Source organism: Nomascus leucogenys, chromosome 11, assembly GCF_006542625.1.
Source record: "Nomascus leucogenys isolate Asia chromosome 11, Asia_NLE_v1, whole genome shotgun sequence".
NCBI classification, from domain to species: domain Eukaryota; kingdom Metazoa; phylum Chordata; class Mammalia; order Primates; family Hylobatidae; genus Nomascus; species Nomascus leucogenys.
Genome location: NC_044391.1, coordinates 71425413 through 71447703, shown reverse-complemented (window position 1 = coordinate 71447703; position 22291 = coordinate 71425413). Strand labels below are relative to the sequence as shown.

General features: G+C 38.2%; 1 pseudogene; it reads right to left on the bottom strand.

Annotated features, from left to right (window-relative positions):
• Positions 1-3663: 3663 nt before the first annotated feature.
• LOC100590804 lies at positions 3664-19021 on the bottom strand (annotated as a pseudogene).
• Positions 19022-22291: the final 3270 nt, after the last annotated feature.

The window sequence follows — 22291 nt, the reverse complement described above, 5'->3', positions numbered from 1 at the left end:
GAAATCACTTAGTAATTTCCATGTCTCATTAATGGTCTGAGACTGGACTCAGCACAGACCTGAAGAAACAGCTTTCTCTGGCATTTCTTCCTGTAACCTCTCCCTGCCATCAAACACTTCCACTGACAAGTAGTGTACCCCAGGGTGAGTCTCATTTGCTGACTTTAGGCTTTACTCCATACTCAGCCTCTCATGTATTTTGTGAGTGGAGATTCCCCACCCACCCTACCCTATGACTGACTATGAGATTGACTCATAGTCTCCATGAGACAGAGATTAACTAATGTGAGAATTACTAATTCATCCTTCTTATTACTCATTAGATAAGACATAAAGAGAAAAATAGTAATTAGGTATTAATGTTCATAATTCACATATAGAAGTCAGCTGGATTACATTATCTAGAATGCACAAACTCCAGGCTTGCTGAAAGGCTAGAGAGGGTGACAATGTCACACATTCCTCAGGTGGTCATAATTCCACAAAAAGGGGCTTGCTTACTAGGCTTTTTAGAACTGATACAATTTTATCAATAAAATTTCACATATTGACAAACAATTTATTTAAACTTGGTGTAGATATTGTGTCACAGCATCAGCCAGTGTTCTCAGAGGAGGATCCAAAGCATTTCTGGACAATCAAAGCTCAGGAACGATGGATCAGGGTGTCTGCAAGACCAGGTGTGACCTAAGCCCATGGAGCTCACTGGGAGCCCAAAGTGAAAAGAGCACTGCCATTCCCAGGCTCTAAATGGGTCCTACAGGACAGAGCCTGAAATTGAACTAATGCTTAGTTAAAACAAGAGCAACCAGCCATATTTGAGGCTTGCATCAGGGTAAAGGGGCCGTAAAACTGGTAGAGCTTGAAAAAGACAAAGATTTTAGCCCATGTCAAAAATAATTATGTAATGCGAATCTCCAATCTTGTAATTATCTATACTAAATAAAATACTCTAGAACTAGAATTATTTCTAATTTATTTGTAATTATTTCTGTATCTAAACAGTCTGTGGTCATGAGCTTTCTACGCATGCCAAATGTGCAGTGAGGTGTTTGTGAGAGGAGAGAGAGGACAAAAGGTTATAAATCTCAGGTTTGTATCTTTTAGAGAAGACCTTCTTGGCCCTTTTCAGAATCGTGGAATGTTAGCTATCACCTAGAGAGACTGCCCTAGATATGGCACTTTTAATACATTAGGAACCCAAGAAACCAGGAAAAATCTTACTTTAGGAGAGTAGGTTGCAGGTAGCCCTTGAAACAAAGAATTTCTACAGTCAATTTTGGACTCTCCCTGTTTTATTAAAATGCAGTATACATGTGAACTCTTGCCTATTTTAAAAAATTCTGAACCACAGAATATCACAGTGTAAAAAGCCAGAAAGAAGAAGGTAAAATGAAACCCTGCATTTTGTTATGTAGTCATTCTGGTTTCTACAACAACTGGAGAAGAAACAAATTAAAAATTACCAGTGCTTCTTAAACGTTTTCAAAATTCTTATTAAAAGTTTTTCTCTACTTTTACATCCTTACTGATTCCCCAAATTGACCTCATTATTGATAATGTAATGGAACACAAACAGGGAAATATAGTCATGAATAGGAAACATTTGTACTTAAAAATCTAGTCTGAACCATCATAGTTTTATACACTATGTTCATCAAAATATAATATCACATGTCATAATCTGTCAGATTTTGGAAAGAAAAATATTTTTATCAAATAGCATTAATCCTTCTTTTTCCTAGTTGAAATCTTATTTTTGAAGCAATTAGTACTTTATATAACTCACATAATTTGTCAGTTGTTCAGTAGGCCGCCACGAGGGCAAATCCAAAATTCAGACCATAGTGTCATCTATCATAATCAAAATTAGTTATTTTCTCTAGGAAACAACCTAATAAAAAATTAACTTGCTACTTTATTTTTAATTGATACATAATACCTGTAAACATTTATGGGGTACATGTGATATTTTGTTATGTGTGTACACAGAATGTGTAATGATCAAGTCAGGGTACTTAGGGTACCTATCACCTCAAGTATTTATTATCATTTTTATGTGTTGGGAATATTTCAAGTCCTTTCCTCTAGCTGTTTTGAAAGATACAATATATTGTTGTTAACTATAATCACCCTACTGTTGTCAAACATTAGAACTTATTTCTTCTATCTAACTGCATGTTTTTACTCACTGACCAAACTCTATTCATTCTTCCAACCCCCAACACCCTTCCCAGCTTCTCGTAACTACCATTCAACTCTCAATCTCCATGAGATCAACTTCTGTAGCTCCCACAGATGAGTGAGAACATGTGATTATGTCATATTTGTTTTTCTGTGCCAAGCTTAATTTCACTTAACATAGTAACCTCCAGTTCTATCCATGTTGCTGCAAATGACATGCGTTTATTATTTTTATGGCCAAATAGCATTCCATTGTGTAAATATAGCACACTTTATTGATCCATTCACCTGTTGAGGGACACTTAGGTTGATTCCATATATTGACTATTGTGAATAGTTCTGCTGTAAACATGGGGGTACAGGTATCTTTCTGATACACTCATTTCTTTTCCTTTGGATAAATATCCAGTAGTGGAATTGCTGGATCATATTATAGTTCTGTTTTTAGTTTTTCTGATAAATCTCCATACTGTTTTTCAAAGTGGCTGTACTAGTTTTTATACCTATCAACAGTGCATAAGAATTCCCTTTTCTCCATATCCTCACCAGCATCTGTTATTTTCTGTCTTTTTAATAATAGCCTATTTAACTGGGGTAAGATGATATCTCATTGTGATTTTAATTTGCATTCCTTGATGATTAGGAATATTGAGTATTTTTTCATATACCTGTTGACCATTTCTATGTCTTATTTTGAAAAGTATCTATTCATGTCTTTTGCTCACTTTTTAATGGGATTGTTTGGTTTCTTATTGTTGAGTTGTTTGAGTTCCTTGTATATTCTGGATATTAGTCTCTGACTGAATGAATAGTTTGCAAATATTTTTTCCAATTCAACAGATTTTCTCTTTATTGATTGTTTCTTTTGCTGTGCAGAAGCTTTTTAGTTTAATCAAGTTCCACTTGTCTGTTTTTGTTTTTGATACTTGTGCTTTTGGGGCCTTAGGCTTAAAATATTTCCCTAGACCAATGTCCTGAAGTGATTCCCCTATATTTTCTGCTAGTAGTTTTATAGTTTTGGGTCTTACACTTAAGTCTTTAACATATTTTGAGTTGATTTTTGTGTATGGTGAGAAATAGGGGAACATTCTTCTGCATATGGATATCCAGTTTTCCCAGCACCATTCACTTTTTTAAAAAGACATATTTATTCAGCATCATGTTCAGACAGACTATTATATTTGGCAATTAACAGCATGAGTGGAAAAAATCTACATTAAACCCCTTTTGTTGGGATGCTTTACACTTTCCACAGAACAGAAACATTAAGCTGTTATACAATTAGTCACAACTACAGTCCTCAAGTTTTTTTCTAATACAGATGAGTATTGTCTAAAATATGTTCCTTTTTGTGTGTGTGTGGTAGCTGGGCCCTGCCACCACTGTGCTTGGCCAAGTTCACAAATCTCTTGTAACCTGTAGCTTCCTTATCACTTCTCTAGCTTTCCTCTACTGCTAAGCTTTGTTTCCTGGCAGTAACTAAAATCTTCTGCTACTGCCATAGCTATTGCTGCTACCGGAACCACCATAGCCACCTTGGTTTTATGGTTTGGCAAAGTATTGGCCTCCCCCACCATAGGAACCAGAACTTCTGCCTCCAATGTTTTCTCCCTTCATGGATTCAAAATTTGAAGACTGACGGTTGTAATTGCCAAAATCATTGTAGCTTCTGCCACCTCCAGAGTTGCTTCCACTACTAGCTCTAATGCTGCCTCTGCCTCCTCCATTGTTATAGCAGTCATAGGTGCCAATCCTGCCATAGCCACTGCCCTGGTTTCCATAACCCTGTTCACCACTTCCGTAGCCTCTGCTTCCTCCTCCGGAGTAACCAGGGCTTCCTCCTCCATATGCACCAACATTACAGAATTCATTACAACTATGCCCACTGCCACCATATCCACCACCACTGCAGCTGCCACTAAAGCAACACAACCACTGAAGTTTCCTCCATGACCAGAATTGTCATTTCCACCAAAACCACCTTCACAGCTACCACCAAAGTTTCCAAAACCACTGTGACCTCTTTGGCTCCATGAAGCCATCTCTTGCTTTAAAAGGGCTTTCCTTACTTCCCCATTATCTCCATTCACAGTATGGTGTTTCTGAATGACAGTCTTATCCACAGAGTCATGGTTGTCAAAGGTTACAAAAGCAAAGCCCTTTTTCTTGCCACCGCCTCAGACAGCCATGATTTCAATCATTTAAATTTTCCCATACTGTTCAAAGTATCTCTTAGGTGATGCTCTTCAGTGTCTCCTTTAATAGCACCAACAAATATCTTTCTCACAGTTAAGTGGGCACCTAGTCTTTGGGAATCTTCGCTTGAGACAACTTCCTTTGTTTCCACAACTCTTCCATCTACCTTGTGTGGCCTTGATTCATGGCTGCATCCACCTCCTCTAAATTGGCATAGGTGACAAACCCAAAGCTCCTGGAGCACTAGGTGTTTGGATCTCTCATTACCACACATTCTGTGAGTGTTTCCCAGTGCCCACAATGGCTCCTCAGACTCCCTTTGGTTGTTTCACCAAGCCTTTGATGAAGACCTTCCACAGCTGTTTGGTCTCTTTAGGAGACCGTGACTTAGAGTGGCAGATGGCAGACAGCAGAATTAGACAGATGGCAGTGGGAAGATACTTTAATGATACTTTTTCCACAGGCAGAAAAGAGTAAGCTAACAAACATATATCTCATTTATTATTTGTTTGTTTTTATACATTTAAGAAATACAAGTGCAATACTGTTACATGGATATATTGTGAAGTGGTGAAGTCTGGGCTTTTAGTGTATCCGTCACCCAAAAAATGTACATTGTACCTGTTAAGTAATTTCTCATCATCTACCCTCTCACACTCTTCCACCCTTCCCAGGTTCCATTGTCTATCAGTCCATGTATATACATTATTTAGCTTCCATTTATAAGTGAAAATATGCAGTATTTGTCTTTCTGTGTCTGACTTGTTTCACTTAAGACAATGGCCTCCAGTTCTATCCATGTTGCTACAAAAGACATTATTATTTCTTTGTATGGCTGTATAGTATTCCATTGTGTATATATACCACATTTTCTTTATCCATTCATCCATTGATGGACACTTAAGTGATTCCACATTTATGCCATAGTGATTGTAATTTTGTGCTGTGATAAACATGCAAGTGTAGGTATCTTTTTGATATAATGATTTGTTTTCTTTAGGGCAGACACCCAGTAGTGGAATTGCTGGATCAAATGGCACTTCTATTTTTAGTTCTTTGATACATTTCCATACAGTTTTCCGAAGAGGTTGTACTAATTTACATTCCCACCAACAGTGACTGGCATTCCCTTTTCTCTATATCCTTGTCATCTGTTATTTTTTGTCTTTAAAAATAATAGCCATTCTGACTGGTACAAGATGATAGCTCATCATGGTTTTAATTTGCATTTCCCTGATGATCAGTGATGTTGAGCATTTTGTATATGCCTCTTGGCCATTTGTATGTCTTATTTTGAAAAATATCTGTTAATATCCTTTGCCCACTATTTAATGAGATTATTTGGGGTTTTTCTTGTTATTGATGAGTTGTTTGAGTTCCTTGTAACTTCTGAATATCAGTCTCCTGTTGCATGCATAGTTTCCAGATATTTTCTCTTTTTCTGAAGGTTGTCTGATCACTCCGTTGATTATTTTTTCTCTGCAGAAGCTTTTTAGTTTAGTTAAGTTCCATTTGTCTGTTTGTTGTTTTTGTTGCTTATGCTTTTGAAGTCTTACTCATAAAATCTTTCCTAAACCAATGTCCTGAAGTGTTTCCCCCCTATTATCTGTTAGTAGTTTTATAGTTGCAGGTCTTATATTTTAAGTGTTTAATCTATTTCGAGTTTATTTTCATCTATAGTGAGAGACAGGGGTCCAGTTTCATTATTTGCATATAGATATCCAATTTTCCCAGCACCATTATTGAAGAAGATGTTCTTTCTCCAATGTCTGTTCTTGGCATCTTTGTTGAAAATCAGTTGGCTGTAAATATGTAAATTAATCTAGATTTCCTATTATGTTCCATTGGTCTATGTGTCACCAATACCATGTTATTTTTGTTACTATAGCCTTATAATGATGCCTTCAGATTTGTTCTTTTTGCTTAAGATTGCTTTGGTTATTTGGGTTCTTTTTTGGTTCCATATGAATTTTAGGATTGTTTTTTCTATTTCTAAAAATAACATTGATATTTTCATAAGAATTGCATGGAACCTGTAGATTGCTTTGGGCAGCATGGCCATTTTAATGATATTAATTCTTCCAATCCATGAGCATGTGATGTCTGTCCATTTGTTTATGTCCTCTTTAATTTATTTAATCATAGTTCACTAGTTTCCATTATAGAGGTCTTTCACTTCCTTAGTTAGATTTATTCCCACATATGTCATTATTTTATAGCTATTATAAATGGGATTACATTTTTATTTCTTTTTCAGCTGGCTCAGTATTGGTGTATATTAATGCTATTAATTTTTGTATATCGATTTTGTATCCTGCAATATTACCAAATTTATTCATCAAATCTAACAGTTTTTTGGTGGAGGCTTTAGGCTTTTCTAGATATAAAATCATGTCATCTGAAAAGAGGAGCAATTTGACTTCCTCTTTTCCAAGTTGGATGCCTTTTATTTCTTTCTCTTGCCTGATTGTTCTGTCTAGGACTTCCAGTACTATGTTCAATAGGAGTGGTGAAAGTGATCACCCTTGTCTTGTTACAGATCTAAAGGCCTTCAATTTTCCATTTAGTATGGTATTACCTGTCATATTTGGCCTTTATTATTTTGAGGTATGTTCCTTCTATACCCAATTTGAGGAGGGTTTTTTTAACCATGAAGAGATGTTAGATTTTATCAAATGCTTTTTCTGCTTTTATTGAGATGATCATATAGTTTTTGTCCTTTATTCTGTTGATGTGTGTATGTTGAACTGTACTTGTATCCATGAGATAAATCCCAGTTGATAATGGTATACTGCTGGATTTTTGGGGGTTGTATTTGTTGAGGAATTTTGCATTTAAATTCATCAGGGATACTGGTCTGTAATTTTCTTTTTTATTGCAAACTTGTCTGGTTTTGATATCAGGGCAATGCCAGCTTCATAGAATAAGCTATGGAGAAGTCCCTCCTCTTCAATTTTTGGAATTGTTTGAGGTGTTAGTTCTTCATTGTAATTATGGCAAAATTTGGCAGTGAAGATAATCCAGTCCTGGACTTTCCTTTGTGGGGAGACTTTTGATACTGAATCAATCTCATTCCTTGTAATTGGTCTGTTCAGATTCTCTCTTTATGATTCAGTCTTCATAGGTCATATGTGTCCATGAATTCATCTATTTCCTCACAGTTATCTAGTTTGTTAATGTATGGTTGTTCATAGCAATCTCTGATTGTCTTATGCATTTCTGTGATAACAGTCGTAATGTCTCCTTTTTCATTTCTGATTCTATTTGTGTCTGTTTTTTCTTAGTCTAGCTAGTGGTTTGTTGATTTTGTTTATCCTTTCAAAAAACAGACTTTTCAGTGTGTCGATCCTTTGTATGGTTTTGTAGTCTATTTCATTTAGTTCTGCTCTGATCTTTATTATTTCTTTCCTTCTTTTCTTGCTCTTCTAGTTTGATGTCAGATTTATTGTTATAAAATTCCTTCTTATCACTGCTTTGGTTATATCCCATAGGTTTTGGCATGTTGTGCTTTGATTTTCATTTGTTTCAATTTTTTTTTGAATTTCTTCCTAATTTCTTCCTTGACCCAGTGGTCATTTAGGAGCATGTATTTAAATTTCCATATAGTTGTACAGTTTCCAAAGTTCCTCTTCTTACTGATTTCTAGTTTTATTCCATTGTGGTCTGAGAAGATACTTGATATGATTACAGTTTTTAAAAATCTGTTGAGACTGGTTTTGTGTCCTAATACATGGCTTATCCTGGAGAATACTCCATGTGTTGATGAGAAGAATGTGTATTCTGTAGCTGTTGGATGAAGTGTTCTCTGTCAGTTTGGTCCATCTGGTCTAATGTGCAGCTTAAACTCAATGTTTCTTTGTTAATTTTCTGTCTAGATGATCTGTCTAATACTGAGAATGGGATATTGAAGTCCCCAACTATTATTGTGTTGGAGTTTATCTCTCCCTTTAGATCTAATATTTGCTATCTGTCTGGGTGTTCTGGTACTGGGTGCATATATGTTTAGTATAATTATATCCTCTTGCTAAGTTGATCTCCTCATCATTATATAATGACCTTGTTTCTTTTTACTGTTTTTCACTTTAAAGTCTGTTTTATCTGATGTAAATATAGCTATTCTTGCTTATTTTTGGTTTCTGTTTGCATGGGGTATCTTTTTCCATCCCTCTATTTTCAGTCTATATGTGTCTTTACAGAAGAGATGAGTTTCTTGTTGGCACGTAGTTGAGTCATGTTTTTTAATTCATTCAGCCACTCTATATCTTTTAAATGGACAGTTTAATTCATTTACATTCAAACTTTTTATTGCTATGTGAGGGCTATTCCTGTCATTTTATTAATTGATTTCTGGTTGTTGGGTATATCCTTTGTTCTTTTTGTTCTCTCTTATTATTTATCATTGTGGTTTAGTGGTTTTGTGTAGGAATAACATTTGAATTCTTTTTCTTATTTATATGTTTGCTCTACCAGTGCATTTTATACTTTTGTATGTTTTAATGAGGATAGATAACATCTTTTGCTTCCACATGTGGGACTTCCTTACACATTTCTTTTTCTTTTTTTTTTTAAATTTTCTTTCTGTTTTTGTTTTTTAAGAGATAAATGTCTTGCTATGTTGCCCAGGCTGGCCTTGAACTCCTGAGCACAAGTGATCCTCTGGCTCAGCCTTCCTGGTAATTGTGACTATAGGTACGCACCACCACATCTGGTCGAGTATTTCTTGTAGGACCAGTCTTATGGTGAAGACTTCCTTTAGCTTTTGCTTCTATAGGAAAGACTTTATTTCTCCTTCACTTATGAAGGATAACTTTGCTGGGTGTAATATCTTTGGCTGATAGTTTCTTTTTTTCCTTTCAGCATTTTGAATATATAATCTCATTCTCTCCTGAGCTATAAAGTTTCTGCTAAGAAATCTGCCATTAGTCTGTCGAGGCTTCCTTCATAAGTAACTAGATACTTTTCTCCCGCTATTTTTAGAATTCTCTCTTCATCTTTGGCTTTTGACAGTTTGACTATAATGTGCTGTGGAGAGGACCTTTTTGAATTTTATCTGTTTGGAAATCTCTGAGCTTTCTGTTTCTAGGTGTCTAAATTTCTTGCTAGACCTGGGACGTTTTCAGCTAAATTTCATTAAGTAAGTTTACTATCCCTTTTATTTTCTCTTCACCTTGTGGGACATCAAAAATTCAAATAATTTGGTTGCCTTATGGTGTGTTCCATATGTCACATACGTTTTGTTCATTCTTTTTTCTTTATTTTTGTCTGACTAGGTGATTTTAAAAGACTCTTTTTTGGCTGGGCATGGTGGCTCACTAATCCCAGCACTTTGGGAGACCAAGGTGGTTGGATCACCTGAGGTCAGGAGTTCAAGACCAGCCTGACCAATATGATGAAACCCTGTCTCTACTAAAAATACAAAAACTAGCCGGGTGTGGTGGCATGTGCCTGTAATCCCAGCTACTCAGGAGGCTGAGACAGGAGAATCACTTGAACCGGGGAGTTAAAGGCTGCAGTGAGCTGAGATCGCACCATTGCACTTCAGCCTGGGCAACAAGAGCGAAACTCCATCTCAAAAACAAACAAACAAACAAAAAACCTTTTTCAAGTTCTGAAATTATTTCTTCTGCTTGGTCTAGTCTATTGTTAAAGCTTTCATATGTATTTTATATTTTATTCAATACATTCTTACATTACAGAATTTATATTTGGTTCTTTTTTATGATATCTGTGTCTTTAGTAAATTTCTCATTTATGTTCTGAATTTTCTGATTTCCTTGTATTGTTCCTCTGAGTTCTCTTCTGCCTCACTGAGCTTGTTAAATATTATTTTGAATCATTTTGAATTATTTATCTGAGATTTCATAAATTTCTTTTTCATTGGAATCCGTTGCTGGAGAATTATTGTGTTCCTCTGGAGGTGTCATATTTCCTTGCTTTTTCATGTTTCCTGTGTTCTCATGTTGATATCTGTGCATCTGGTGTAATGGTCACTTCTTCCAATTCTTTGAATTTGCTTTCATAGCAGAGGACTTTTTCCTGAAGATGTCCCTATGGCACTGGTTGGTAGGGTACTTTGGCTTTGAATTAGGGTGTGTGCAGTAGTGTAGTTTCTTTTTGATTTCTTCGGCTATAAACAGTGTCAAGAGTGTCTGTAGTTCCCTCAGTGGCTTAGGATGTAATCATTAACAGAGGGCGTGGTGAAGTTTTACTGGAGACAGGGACATCAGGTGGGCCAGCCATTGGGTCCCAATGGTGGTGGCAGCATGCCAAGCATGCCTGTCCTTTGCTCCCAGGGAAGTATACACTGGCATTGTTTTTAGCAGGTACAGGTGAGCCAATTCTTGGGCCTCCAGGCTGCTTACTTGGGAGCCAGTAGCGGCAGTGGTGGGTCAGGCTGGTGGGTGGGTCCTTGGGCCTCTAGGCAGTGGGTGTAGTGTGGCCAATGACAGTAGCAGTAGTGGGACAATTCTCTGGCTCCCAAGTGGTGTTGACGGCTATGATAGGCTGGGTGAGCCAGTCCCCAGGCCTGAAGGTGATACACATGGGTGAATGCCAGCTATGGTACTAGCAGCAGGTTAGGTGGTCTGTTCTCTGGCCCCCAAGAGGAGTCCTCACATGCCAATGGTGGTAGATGGGGAAGGGAGATCCCCAGGTTCCTGAATGGCGTGCCTGGGCACTGGTGGATACGAGCTAGGCCATGTAGACCTGTCCTCAGGCCCCTTCGAGGTGCATGCAGATGCTGGCTGTGGTAGGCAGGGGTGAGATGATCACCAGCCCTCTGGCTGAAATGCTCAAGTAGGGGGAAGCTGTGGCTGTGCTGCAACTCTGCTCCTGTGAAGAGCAGGGTTGCTTTCAGTGGCTGCAGTCTTAAATGTATAGCAGGGGGGCATGCACACTTGGGCCCTTGGTGGCAGATTTAAGGAGGATAGCCTGTCCTCAGGGTGCTTTCAAAGCAGCCATGCTACTAGGAGTGGCAGGGTTGCTCCCAATAGCTTGCACTTCAGCCCTGGTGGCAGCAACTAGCAGCAGCACCTGGCTGCATGCAAGGTATGTCAGTGGGACTCCATGGATATGGAGATGCAAGGGCTACTGAGCCCCAGGGCAGGATGCAGGCTGGTAGGAGCTGGACTCTCAAATTGGCACTTTGCTGTAGCTGCTTAGGACTCAAGGCATCTGTGGGATCCCTCTCTGAAGCAATCCTGTTATGCAGTCTCCAGGCAGATCCCTATGTTAGTCTCAGGGCCCTCATGAGTTGAGGGGCTCTCCCATGGCTAGGATTGGGAGAGTCTGCAGTGAGAATGTGGACCACTGGAAGTCACTCACTTACTCTTTCCCCACATTGAGGAGCCTCTGCAGACTCCCAGCTGATCCTGTCATCCCTGAGCTGACTATCTCACTCCCCTCTGCTTTGTCTTAGTTGTCTACTGTCACTTCTTTGTTGAATTCCAGTGTTATTAGGTGATCTGTTAGAAATGTGATTATCGGCTGGGTGCGGTGGCTCACTCCTGTAATCCCAGCACTTTCGGAGGCCGAGGTGGGCGGATCACGAGGTCAGGAGATCGAGACCATCCTGGCTAACACGGTGAAACCCTGTCTCTACTAAAAATACAAAAAATTAGCCGGGCGTGGTGGCGGGCACCTGTAGTCCCAGCTACTCGGGAGGCTGAAGCAGGAGAATGGCGTGAACCCGGGAGGCGGAGCTTGCAGTGAGCCGAGATCACGCCACTGCACTGTAGCCTGGGCGACAGAGCGAGACTCTGTCTCAAAAAAATAAATAAATAAAATAAAAAATAATGTGATTATCTACTCACTATTTTGGTTCCTCTTTGTGGAGGAGGCAAGCAGCAGATGCCTCCAGTCAGCCATCTTGAAGTCCCCTCCTATATTTAACTTGCTACTTTAATATCAAATGTTGACTCAGAGATGGGGTTTCTTTGATTTTTGTTAATAAAATCCTTTCTGATATTAATATGCTAATACCTCTATCAATGACTTATTTGGATACTGTCTTAATTTAAATATAAAATTCAATTTAGAATTATATTCTTGGTAATGGCAGAGAAGCTTATATCTGACAAATCTTCCGGCAGATACAATAATAACCTTTAGACAAACTACAAAAAAAAGCTGCTATTATAAGGTACAAAAGAACAAAGTTGAGCACAAACTTAAGAGAATAAGGATGGGTAAGAGCCACATTTATATAGTTTTGTCCCCAGAGGCACATCCCAGTTCAAACGATGCAGAGTTGGAAGACTAAATGTTGGAATTGGTAGACAAGGACTTTGCAGTGGCTATTATAAATATGTTTAAAGACTTAAAAGAAAAGTTATCATGAGGATGGAGTAGATGGGAAATACCACAAAGAAATGGATACTATTAAAAAGAAGAATGAAATGGAAATTCTAAATCTGGTAACAAAATATCAGAAATTAAAGAAAATTACTTAACAGAATATTGGAAGCAGAGAAGAAAGTATAAATAAAATTAAAGACACCAATAAAAATGATCAAATCTGAAGAATACAAAGAAAACAAGTTTTAAAACAATAAAGAGTCTCAGGGACCCATATGACAATATCAAGGGGTCTAACACACATGCAACTGGAGTCTCAGAAGAAGAGGTGATAGAGAATGAGGCAGAAAAAAAATATATATTTAAACAAATAAAGGTTAAAAACATCAATTTAGAAATCCAAGAGTTTAAGCAAACAACAAACAGATAGATTCAAAGAAAATGCCACCTAAAAAAAAATGGTAGAAACTAATGATAAAGAGTAAAATCTTTAAATCAGCTAGCAAACAAGGGGCATATTATATACAGGAGGACAACACCACAAATGGCAGTTTACTTCTCATCAGAAAAAAAAAAATAAAGGCCAGAAGATAATAAAATGGCATCTTTAAAGTGTTGAAAGAAAATAAAACTGTTAAAACAGACATTTTCAGATGAACAAAAGCCAAGATAATTTATCAGTAACAGATTTGTACTACAAGAAATATTAAAGGAAGTTTTTCTAGCTGAAGGGAAGCAGCACCAAAGAGAAATTTTAATTTATAGAAAGGAAATAAGAACACTACACATAGCAAATATTTGGATAAGTATAAAAGGCTACTTTTTCTTCTCTTTACTTAAAAGACAACTGGTTGTTTAAAGCAAAATTGTAACATTGTATTGTAACATTTATAATCTCATCTACATAAATGTAAAATACATGACAATACTAGTACAAAGAATAGGGTGGCATAAATGAAATTACAGTTAAGTCTTCAAACCTCAGTGGCTTCTTGGAAACTGTGACTGTATGTGAAACAACATATTAGGAAACTAATTTTACCATAGGCTAGTTGATATAATCAAGAATTATGTTCCTATAGACTATTTCTGGTAACAAAAACATCACTAAACTTCTAATTAAAGACCCAAAACACCTCTAATATTAAACACTGGATTAAGTGTGAGCTATACATACATTTAAGAACAATTAATAAAAACAAGTCAGATATCAATGCCATTTTTGGTGATGAGTGAGTGACAGTGGTCATACTGGTAGTGGGTTGAATCCAGGAATAAATGTTTGCAAAGTGAAAACTATAAGGAACACCACCTACCACCATACATTTCAAAAACAATCATAAATATGGCAGCTTGCTAAGTGCTTTTGTACCCCATCGTTTAGTGTTGTCCATTTGTATGATTATCGTACACTTAATGAATTTTTGTTTTATAATAACTTGTATTCATTCATTCATTTTCCAACCTGCTTACTCCAGTTTAGAGTTGTGGGAGGCTGGAGCCTATCCCAGCAGTTCAGGGCACAAGACAGGAACCAGGCCTGGACAGGATGCTATTCTGTCACAGGGCACACTCACAGACACACCCAGACTCACTCAGGCTGGGACCATTTAGACACGCCAATTAACCTAACATACGTCTTTGGGATGTGGGGGGAAACCAGTGTACCCGAAGAAATCCCATGCAGACATGAGGAGATCATGCACACTCCACACAGACAGTGGCCCTGGTGGGGGATTAACATTTTTCTCATCAATGTTATAACAAAATGACGTGTAATGAAACAATATTATTTGAGGACCTGCTGTACACTGTTGTAAATTCATATATTTTGAATGAAGTGGTACAATTTTAACTGTAAGTAGACTCTGATGAGTTATGATGCATATTGTAATCCTTAAAGCAACCAGTAACAAAATGCAAAGATATATCTAAAAATGGAGGAATCTAAATGGAATACTCAAATATATTTGATTAACCCAAAAGAAGGCAGAAAAGGAAGAAAGGAGGATAGGACAAATAGAAAATAAATAGCAAAATGCAGACCTAAATCCAACAGTATTAATTATATTAAATATAGATGGATTATACACTTCAATTAAAAGGCATAGAATATTAAGTTGCATTTTTAAAAAAACAAGACCCAACTAGATGATCTCTAAAAGAGATAGGTTAACATCTAATATATCACTGGATAGAAGTTTCCTAAATTGTACATAACAAAATTGGAAATATTCCTGGGTTTTTTGTTTGTTTGTTTGTTTGAGGCAGAGTCTCGCTTCGTCGCCCAGGCTGGAGTGCAGTGGCGCGATCTCCGCTCACTGCAAGCTCCGCCTCCCGGGTTCACACCATTCTCCTGCCTCAGTATCCCAAGTAGCTGGGACTACAGGTGCCTGCCACCACGCCCAGCTAATTTTTTTGTATTTTTAGTAGAGACGGGATTTCACCGTGTTAGCCAGGATGGTCTCAATCTCCTGACCTCGTGATCCGCCCGCCTCAGTCCTGGTTTTAACTAAAAATATTTAAGTTACAGTTTCCTCTAAGAGTCACAACTGACTGAAAAGATAAAATTTGGAATTTTATAGGACAATTTTGTTTCTCCTGCTGCCAATCATTTGTTCACTTCTCTTCCTGCTCCCTCTATAACTATATGCATTAATACGTCATCTTTAAACTTCAGACATGGTCTAACACTTCAAGCCATTTTTAAGCATATAACATCATGGTTTGAAATTCGAATGTCTTTAACAAGGAGAGGAATCATTAGTTAAGTGAACAAATCATTAGACTGAGAGTCAAGTGTCCCACAGTGAGACACCTGCTAAGGTAGAGAGACACTGTGCAATGGTTAGAAGGTAAGGGCACAGGCAGTCCCATAAACCTTGCTTTAACCCCTGTCTCCTCCTCTTATTGGCTGTGAGACCTGACAGTTTCACAAGTTAGCTAACTTTTGGTTTTCTCACCCACTCCCTCCTCTGTTTAGGAAGATGATTAAGTGCCAAACTATGTAGGTTCAATTCAAACCATCTCCTAACTAAATAACTTTAGGCAAGTACTCACCTTCTCCATACCTTAGCTTTCTTATCTGTAAGATGAGTAACACCAACCTTATATGATTTACGTGGATTAATTGAGTGAATATTTGTAAAGCACTCAGAATAATGCCCTGATATGTTTCTTTGAAGGTGTGACTAAAATTTGGCTACATGAAATGATTTTAGTATATCCCAGGGACAATTTTTTCTAATCAAAAGTCACTTCTGGTTTTATAATGCAAATAAGCATGAAAGGAGGCACCATGCATGTTTTATAGCAAATGTCACTGGCATTTCTCAGGTTTATTACATGAGGGATGCATGTTTTTAAAAAAATCATCTCTGAATCACCAGAGTTCAGAATTTTATCACTTTTCATTGTTCACTCTCGCTTCACCTGAAGGTGAAAAATGAAAACAGGTCTCTGATTCAGGCTTCTTCTGCTATAATGAAGCCACAACTCACTGACTTTTAAAATAGAATGTTTCAAGACCAAATATTTTATTTGGATGTATCTGAGGGGCTAAAATATTTCTATTGAAACTCTCTGTGAGAAAACATTCTAGATATGAAACATCTGTTTTTGGTCATTCCAGTTAAAGACTAATATTTGCACAGGGCAGAGAGGCCCATGGTAATACTGTGTTGTTCTAAGTACAGTATTCCCATGATTCAATATTCCTGAAGGATTGGGTCAAAGTATTCACCCAATTAATATGGCTCAAACATTCCCAACATATTTGTGAATATGTACATCTGCAAATATATTAAACACACTTCCCACTTCCTCTTTTTCTTTCTTTTTGGGGATAGAGGGTGGGGAGAGTGTGGGTGGGGGTTGGACACAGCTATGGAAAAACTCTGAAGCTCAAGATTGTGGTAAAGTGCCTGGAAAGAGTCAAGGGAGACAGGAATGTCAGATATAGTATTTCTCAGTAGGAGTCATTACAACCAGTGGCTCTTTCAGATGACCCTCTGGGTCAGAGTGAAGATGATCAAGACACCTGCCATTTACTATGGTGTGGCTGTGGCGGCCATTCGTCCCCACCTTTTGCAGAGCAAGAGGTCAGAAAGTTCCATCGTCTAGTCTAACTTTGTTTGTGTAGGGTACTGGAGCTCAAGGCCTTGTGATCAAACCTTTATGTTTTCAACCTTGGCTGCACAGTTGGAATCACTTGGGGAGCTTTAAAAGTTACTGATGCCCAGGTTTCACCCCCAGACATTCTGATTGAATTGTTCTTGAGTACAACCTGGGCATTGAGATTATGATGACCAGTGTGCAGACAGGGGCCTCTGTACCACAACCCTTGGGGCTCCTCTCTCGCTTCCTCAGCATACACCCTCCTCTCTGATTTCTGCTCCTCATATCATTCAATTCCTTTTCTATACCCCCAGAGTTTCCATCACAGATCCTTTCCAAGGCTGGGTTCTTCTGCCCACAGTGTTTGAGCCCTCAGTCTCTTGGTTCTTGGAAATCATTATGAGCTGAATTGTGCTCCCCAAAATTCACACATATGTTGAAATCCTAACACCCATCCAGTACCTTAAAGATGTGACTATAGAGTCAGGGCCTGTAAAGAGGTAAGAGGTAATTAAGGAAAAATGAGCTCATATGGGTGGGCCCTAATCCAATATAACAGGTGTCCTTACAAGAGGAGGACATTAGGAGACAGATAGGCACAGAGGAAAAACCATGTGTTACTACAGAGAGAAGATAGCCATCTACAAACCAAGGAGAAAAACCTCAGAAGAAAGGAATCTTGTCGACACCTTGATGTCAGACTTCTAGCTGCTCTAATTGTGAGGAAGTAAATTTCTGTTGTTCAAATCCCCCAGTCTGTGGTACTAGATATAGCAGCCCAAGCACACTAAGACAGAAATCTTCCCGGCACAGAGGGTGCATTTTGAGTCATGGTCCTTCTCTCTGCAGAGACTGAGTTTGCTGGCATGTAGATTAGCCTTTAATGTCTGAGAGAGTTTTTGCATAGAGAGGAACACTCACAATTATATGAAACTTAATGTCAGTGGAGTGAGCATTTAGGTATTGATATAAAATTTGATTAAACTCCTTTAAACAGCAATTGCAAACTTAGTATGTCTGATTCTTTTGAACATTTCAACACCTTAAAATACAAAATACACAAAATGCATTTTGTAGACAAAACAACAAAACTTATTACAACATTTAACCTTAAACTATCCCAAACATCAAGTACCATGTGGTGAATTTATGTCTTCCTTAAAGTTGTTTAATACCTTTCTAGGATTCGAGATAAACTTATTTTGATTTCTTCCTAATGTTTCAGTAATATTAGTTGGATACCTTCTGGGTAATAATTTTTACTCAACCCCAAATTTCCTGGATTCCCTGGGGTCCTGGATTTTTTTTTTTCTTTTTTTTAGATGGAGTCTCACTCTGTCGCCCAGGCTGGAGTTCAGTGGCACGATCTCAGCTCACTGCAACCTCCGCCTCCCAGGTTCAAGCGATTCTCCTGTCTCAGCCTACTGAGTAGCTGGGATTACAGGCACCCACCACTACACCCAGCTAATTTTTTGTATTTTTAGTAGAGACGGGGTTTCATCATGTTGGCCAAGCTGGTCTCAAACTCCTGACCTCGTGATTCTCCCACCTCAGCCTCCCAAAGTGCTGGGATTACACAAAATTCAGTTTTTTCTTCTAAAGTGACTTAAACCTAAGACAATAGTGAGCCTCTCTTTCTTATTATTAAACTTTGTTGTTAGGTTGCTTAAACTTTTTAAAGTCAACTCCTTTCTCTAGATTTTAGTTTGCCCCCAGAACTCGGTGTTTGTTTTCTGAAATAATGTATTTTAAAGTCTCACTTGGTCAAGATGATATAATATATTACCCTATATTGGGGTAGATTGATCTGTTATATTAGGGTTTTAAACAACATATATGTTCTTATTGGTACTTCATTGCCTTTGCTGGAACCACCAGAGTTTCATTACCTCAGTCTGTGTGCTTAGCAAACCTCTGTAGGACATTTAGGAAATTTATTGTTTTGGAATATATGAATGGACCTCTTTTTTATTTGGTTATGCAACTGACCCCTGGTGCTAATTAACAATCCAATTATTCTGTACTTTTTGTTAACTCATTAGTTGGAAGCTCATAACCCTTCATAAACACCACTTGTTTCAATTTAAACTTATTCTATTTTTATGCTTATATCACCGCATAATGACTAGGGCCTATCTTCTGCTTGAGCTTGAGTGACATGACAAGCAAAATATCTTCTAATTAGTTAACCTTGGAAGATGCCATTTTCAAAGCTTCCTACCCAATCCATGGCTTCCTCACATCCTTACTTCACCTAGGGGAGCAGGGAGAAGGGCAGTTTTGGCCACACACACAAATGGGATCTTTTGTGTTGAGCTGATGAATAGAGATAGGATGGCATGTCTTCTTTTTTGGCTGATTTTGAACCTCTTTGGAGAGGCTAAAAGCAGACACAGTCGAGTGGAACTTTGTGAGATTTACCCAAGCTGAGCTGCTTTGGAGGCATATGCAACAAAGAATGGCCCAGAGTTAAAGGAAGGTTCTCCTTGTTTTTTTGGAGACAGAGTCTTGCTCTATCCCCCAGGCTGGAGTACAGTGGTGTGATCTCAGCTCACTGCCACCTCTGCCTCCCAGGTTCAAGCGATTCTCATGCCTCAGCCTCCCAAGTAGCTGGGATTACAGGCATCTGCTACCACACCTGGGTGATTTTTTATTTTTAGTAGAGACGGGGCTTCACCATGTTTGGCCAGTCTAGTCTTGAACTCCTGACCTCAGGTGATCCATCTGCCTTGGCCTCCCAAAGTGCTGGGATTACAGGTGTGAGCCACCTCACCCAGCTCCCCTTGTTTATTATAATGATGATGATGATGACAGCTTTTTATTGTCTGTTGTACCAGAGCCTGTGGTCCTACTTTGTATATTTTATATATATTTTATATAGTCCTCCAAATAATCTTCATTTAGTCCTCAAAATAGTCTTTTGAGCTAGGTATTACTTATTGGGCTATTATAAATAATGCTGTTTTTCAACCTCTTTTAAAGGTTTTTTGGTGCAAAAAATGTGAACATGTTTTTGTTGCATGTATACCTATGGTTGGAATGGATAGGTCCTAGGGTATGGGTACGATCAGCTTTGGGAGATTTGATATATATCACATCATAGGAGCTAAAGACTAGCCTGGGCAACATGGTGAAACCCTGTCTCTACTAAATATACAAAAAAAAATTAGCCAGGCATGGTGGCGGGTGCCCGTAGTCCCAGCTACTTAGGAGGCTGAGGCACGAGAATTACTTGAACCTAGGAGGCAGAAGTTGCAGTGAGCTGAGATCACGCCACTGGATTCCAGTCTGGGCAACAGAACAAGACTGTGTCTCAAAACAAACAAACAAATGAACAAACCCCAAAGATACATATTTATCACATATCAGCAGGCACATTGTATCAACATGACTTATTATTGTTGATGCTAACTTTGACCCACTTTCAAGGTCATGCTTGCCACTCTTCTCTTGCTATTTTTCCCTTTTCATATTCTATTCATTAGAAGCAAGTCACTAAGTCCAGCCTACACTCAAGGGAAAAGGAGTTAAACTCTACCTCTGGAGGAGGGTATATGAAGGACTTTATAGGCTTATGTTAAATGACCACAGTAATTAATAAATATTTAGAAGGAGATAGTTTGAGGTTATGCAAATATCTCACTCATCCTAAACGTTTCACTCACTAATTTTAGCATTCATCAGTGGATCTTGCTAATAGTAGCTATTACTGTGATGTTCTAATGGTGATTTTCTATTTCTCTCATTCCTTCTATATTTAGTACTTGCAATTCTTCTGTAGGGAAGATTTGTCCTTCTTACCCATTTATGTATGTATGTATGTATGTCAGTATGGAGTCATGAATATCATGAAGATTCTATTTTGTGGCCTTAATCCAATACTACCATTAATTTGTTGCTCAAATTGTTCCAACTTTGGACATTGGTAGCACTTTCAGTTGGTTCTTGTGTGTCTTCAATATATATCATTCTTTTTTTTTCTGTCTTTTTTTTTTTTTGAGACGGAAACTCGCTTTGTTGCCCAGGCTGGAGTGCAGTGGCACTATCTTGGCTCACTGCAACCTCCACCTCCCAGGTTCAAGCGATTCTCCTGCCTCAGCCTCCCAAGTAGCTGGGACTACAGGTGTGTGCCACCACGCCTGGCTAATTTTTTGTATTTTTGGTAGAGATGGAGATTTCACTGTGTTAGCCAGGATGGTCTTGATCTCCTGATGTCATGATCCCCCCGCCTTGGCCTCCCAAAGTGCTGGGATTACAGCTGTGAGCCACTGTGCCTGGCCTTTTTTTTGTTTGTTTTATAGAGCACTTTCTTCTTAATCAGCTTTGTTGAGGTATAATTTATATACCATAAAATTTATTGACGTGTATGCACATGTTCAACTTTCATACTCATCACATCAAGTGGTACATGGTATCAATATGAATTTTAGTATATTTACAGAGTTGTAAAACTAATAGGACAAGCTAATTTTAGAATACTTCCACCATCCTGAAAGGAAGCCTCATCTTCATTTGCAGTCATTTTCCCATTCTCAATCTCAGCCATAGGCATTCACTAATCTAATTTCCATCTCTATAGAGTTTTTTTCTGGACACTTCCTTTCTGGCACTATAAGATGCTCCAGGCTCATATTGTATTTACTCTGCTCTAGATCTAGAAACAACTATTTCTTTAAGGAGCACTGGTTCTGTTTGTTGGAAAAAGGTATTTAGATTTGGGAGGCCGAAGCGGGTGGATCACTTGAAGTCACGAGTTTGAGACCCTGGCCAACATGGTGAAACCCTGTCTCTACTAAAAATACAAAAGTTAGCAGGGCGTGGTGGCGTGTGCCTGTAATCCAAGCTACTCGGGAGGCTGAGGCAGAATTGCTTGAATCTGGGAGGCGGAGGTTGCAGTGAGCCAAGATCGCGCCACTGCACTACAGCCTGGGCGATAGAGCGAGACTCCGTCTCAAACAAACAAACAAACAAACAAACAAAAAGGTATTTAGAAATAAAGATCTAAGTAGTATGTGTACTTGTTACTACTTGAGTGTCATTGCTTCAGCTTCTGTTAGTGAACAGAGGTAGGAGATATATGTATGTATACTAACCCAGGTATCTACAATACCTGTATTTATGCTCATGTATCTGTATACATATTAATATAAATTCATGCTGATAAATGTGACTCTAATCCAGCACCACAGGGGTCATTCTAACCTTTCACTCTTATTTGTAACTTCTTTCTCATGTCAGTGAGAAACCTGGATCTCATTATTTACCATATATTTTCTTATTCAATTTTTATTTTTTGTTATTTAGTTTTTATTTCATGATCATAAATGTAACTCTGTAATCCAGCTAGACATGGAAGGGAATAAGGGAAATATGGAACCTAAAGAATAGCAGAGATAGCACAACGATTATAGGATACTGTGAGCAAATAGGTTGGAGGGGTGCTCTCCTGAGCTACAGAAGCAATTCTCTTATAGTTAACATAAAACACGATTCAAATTTA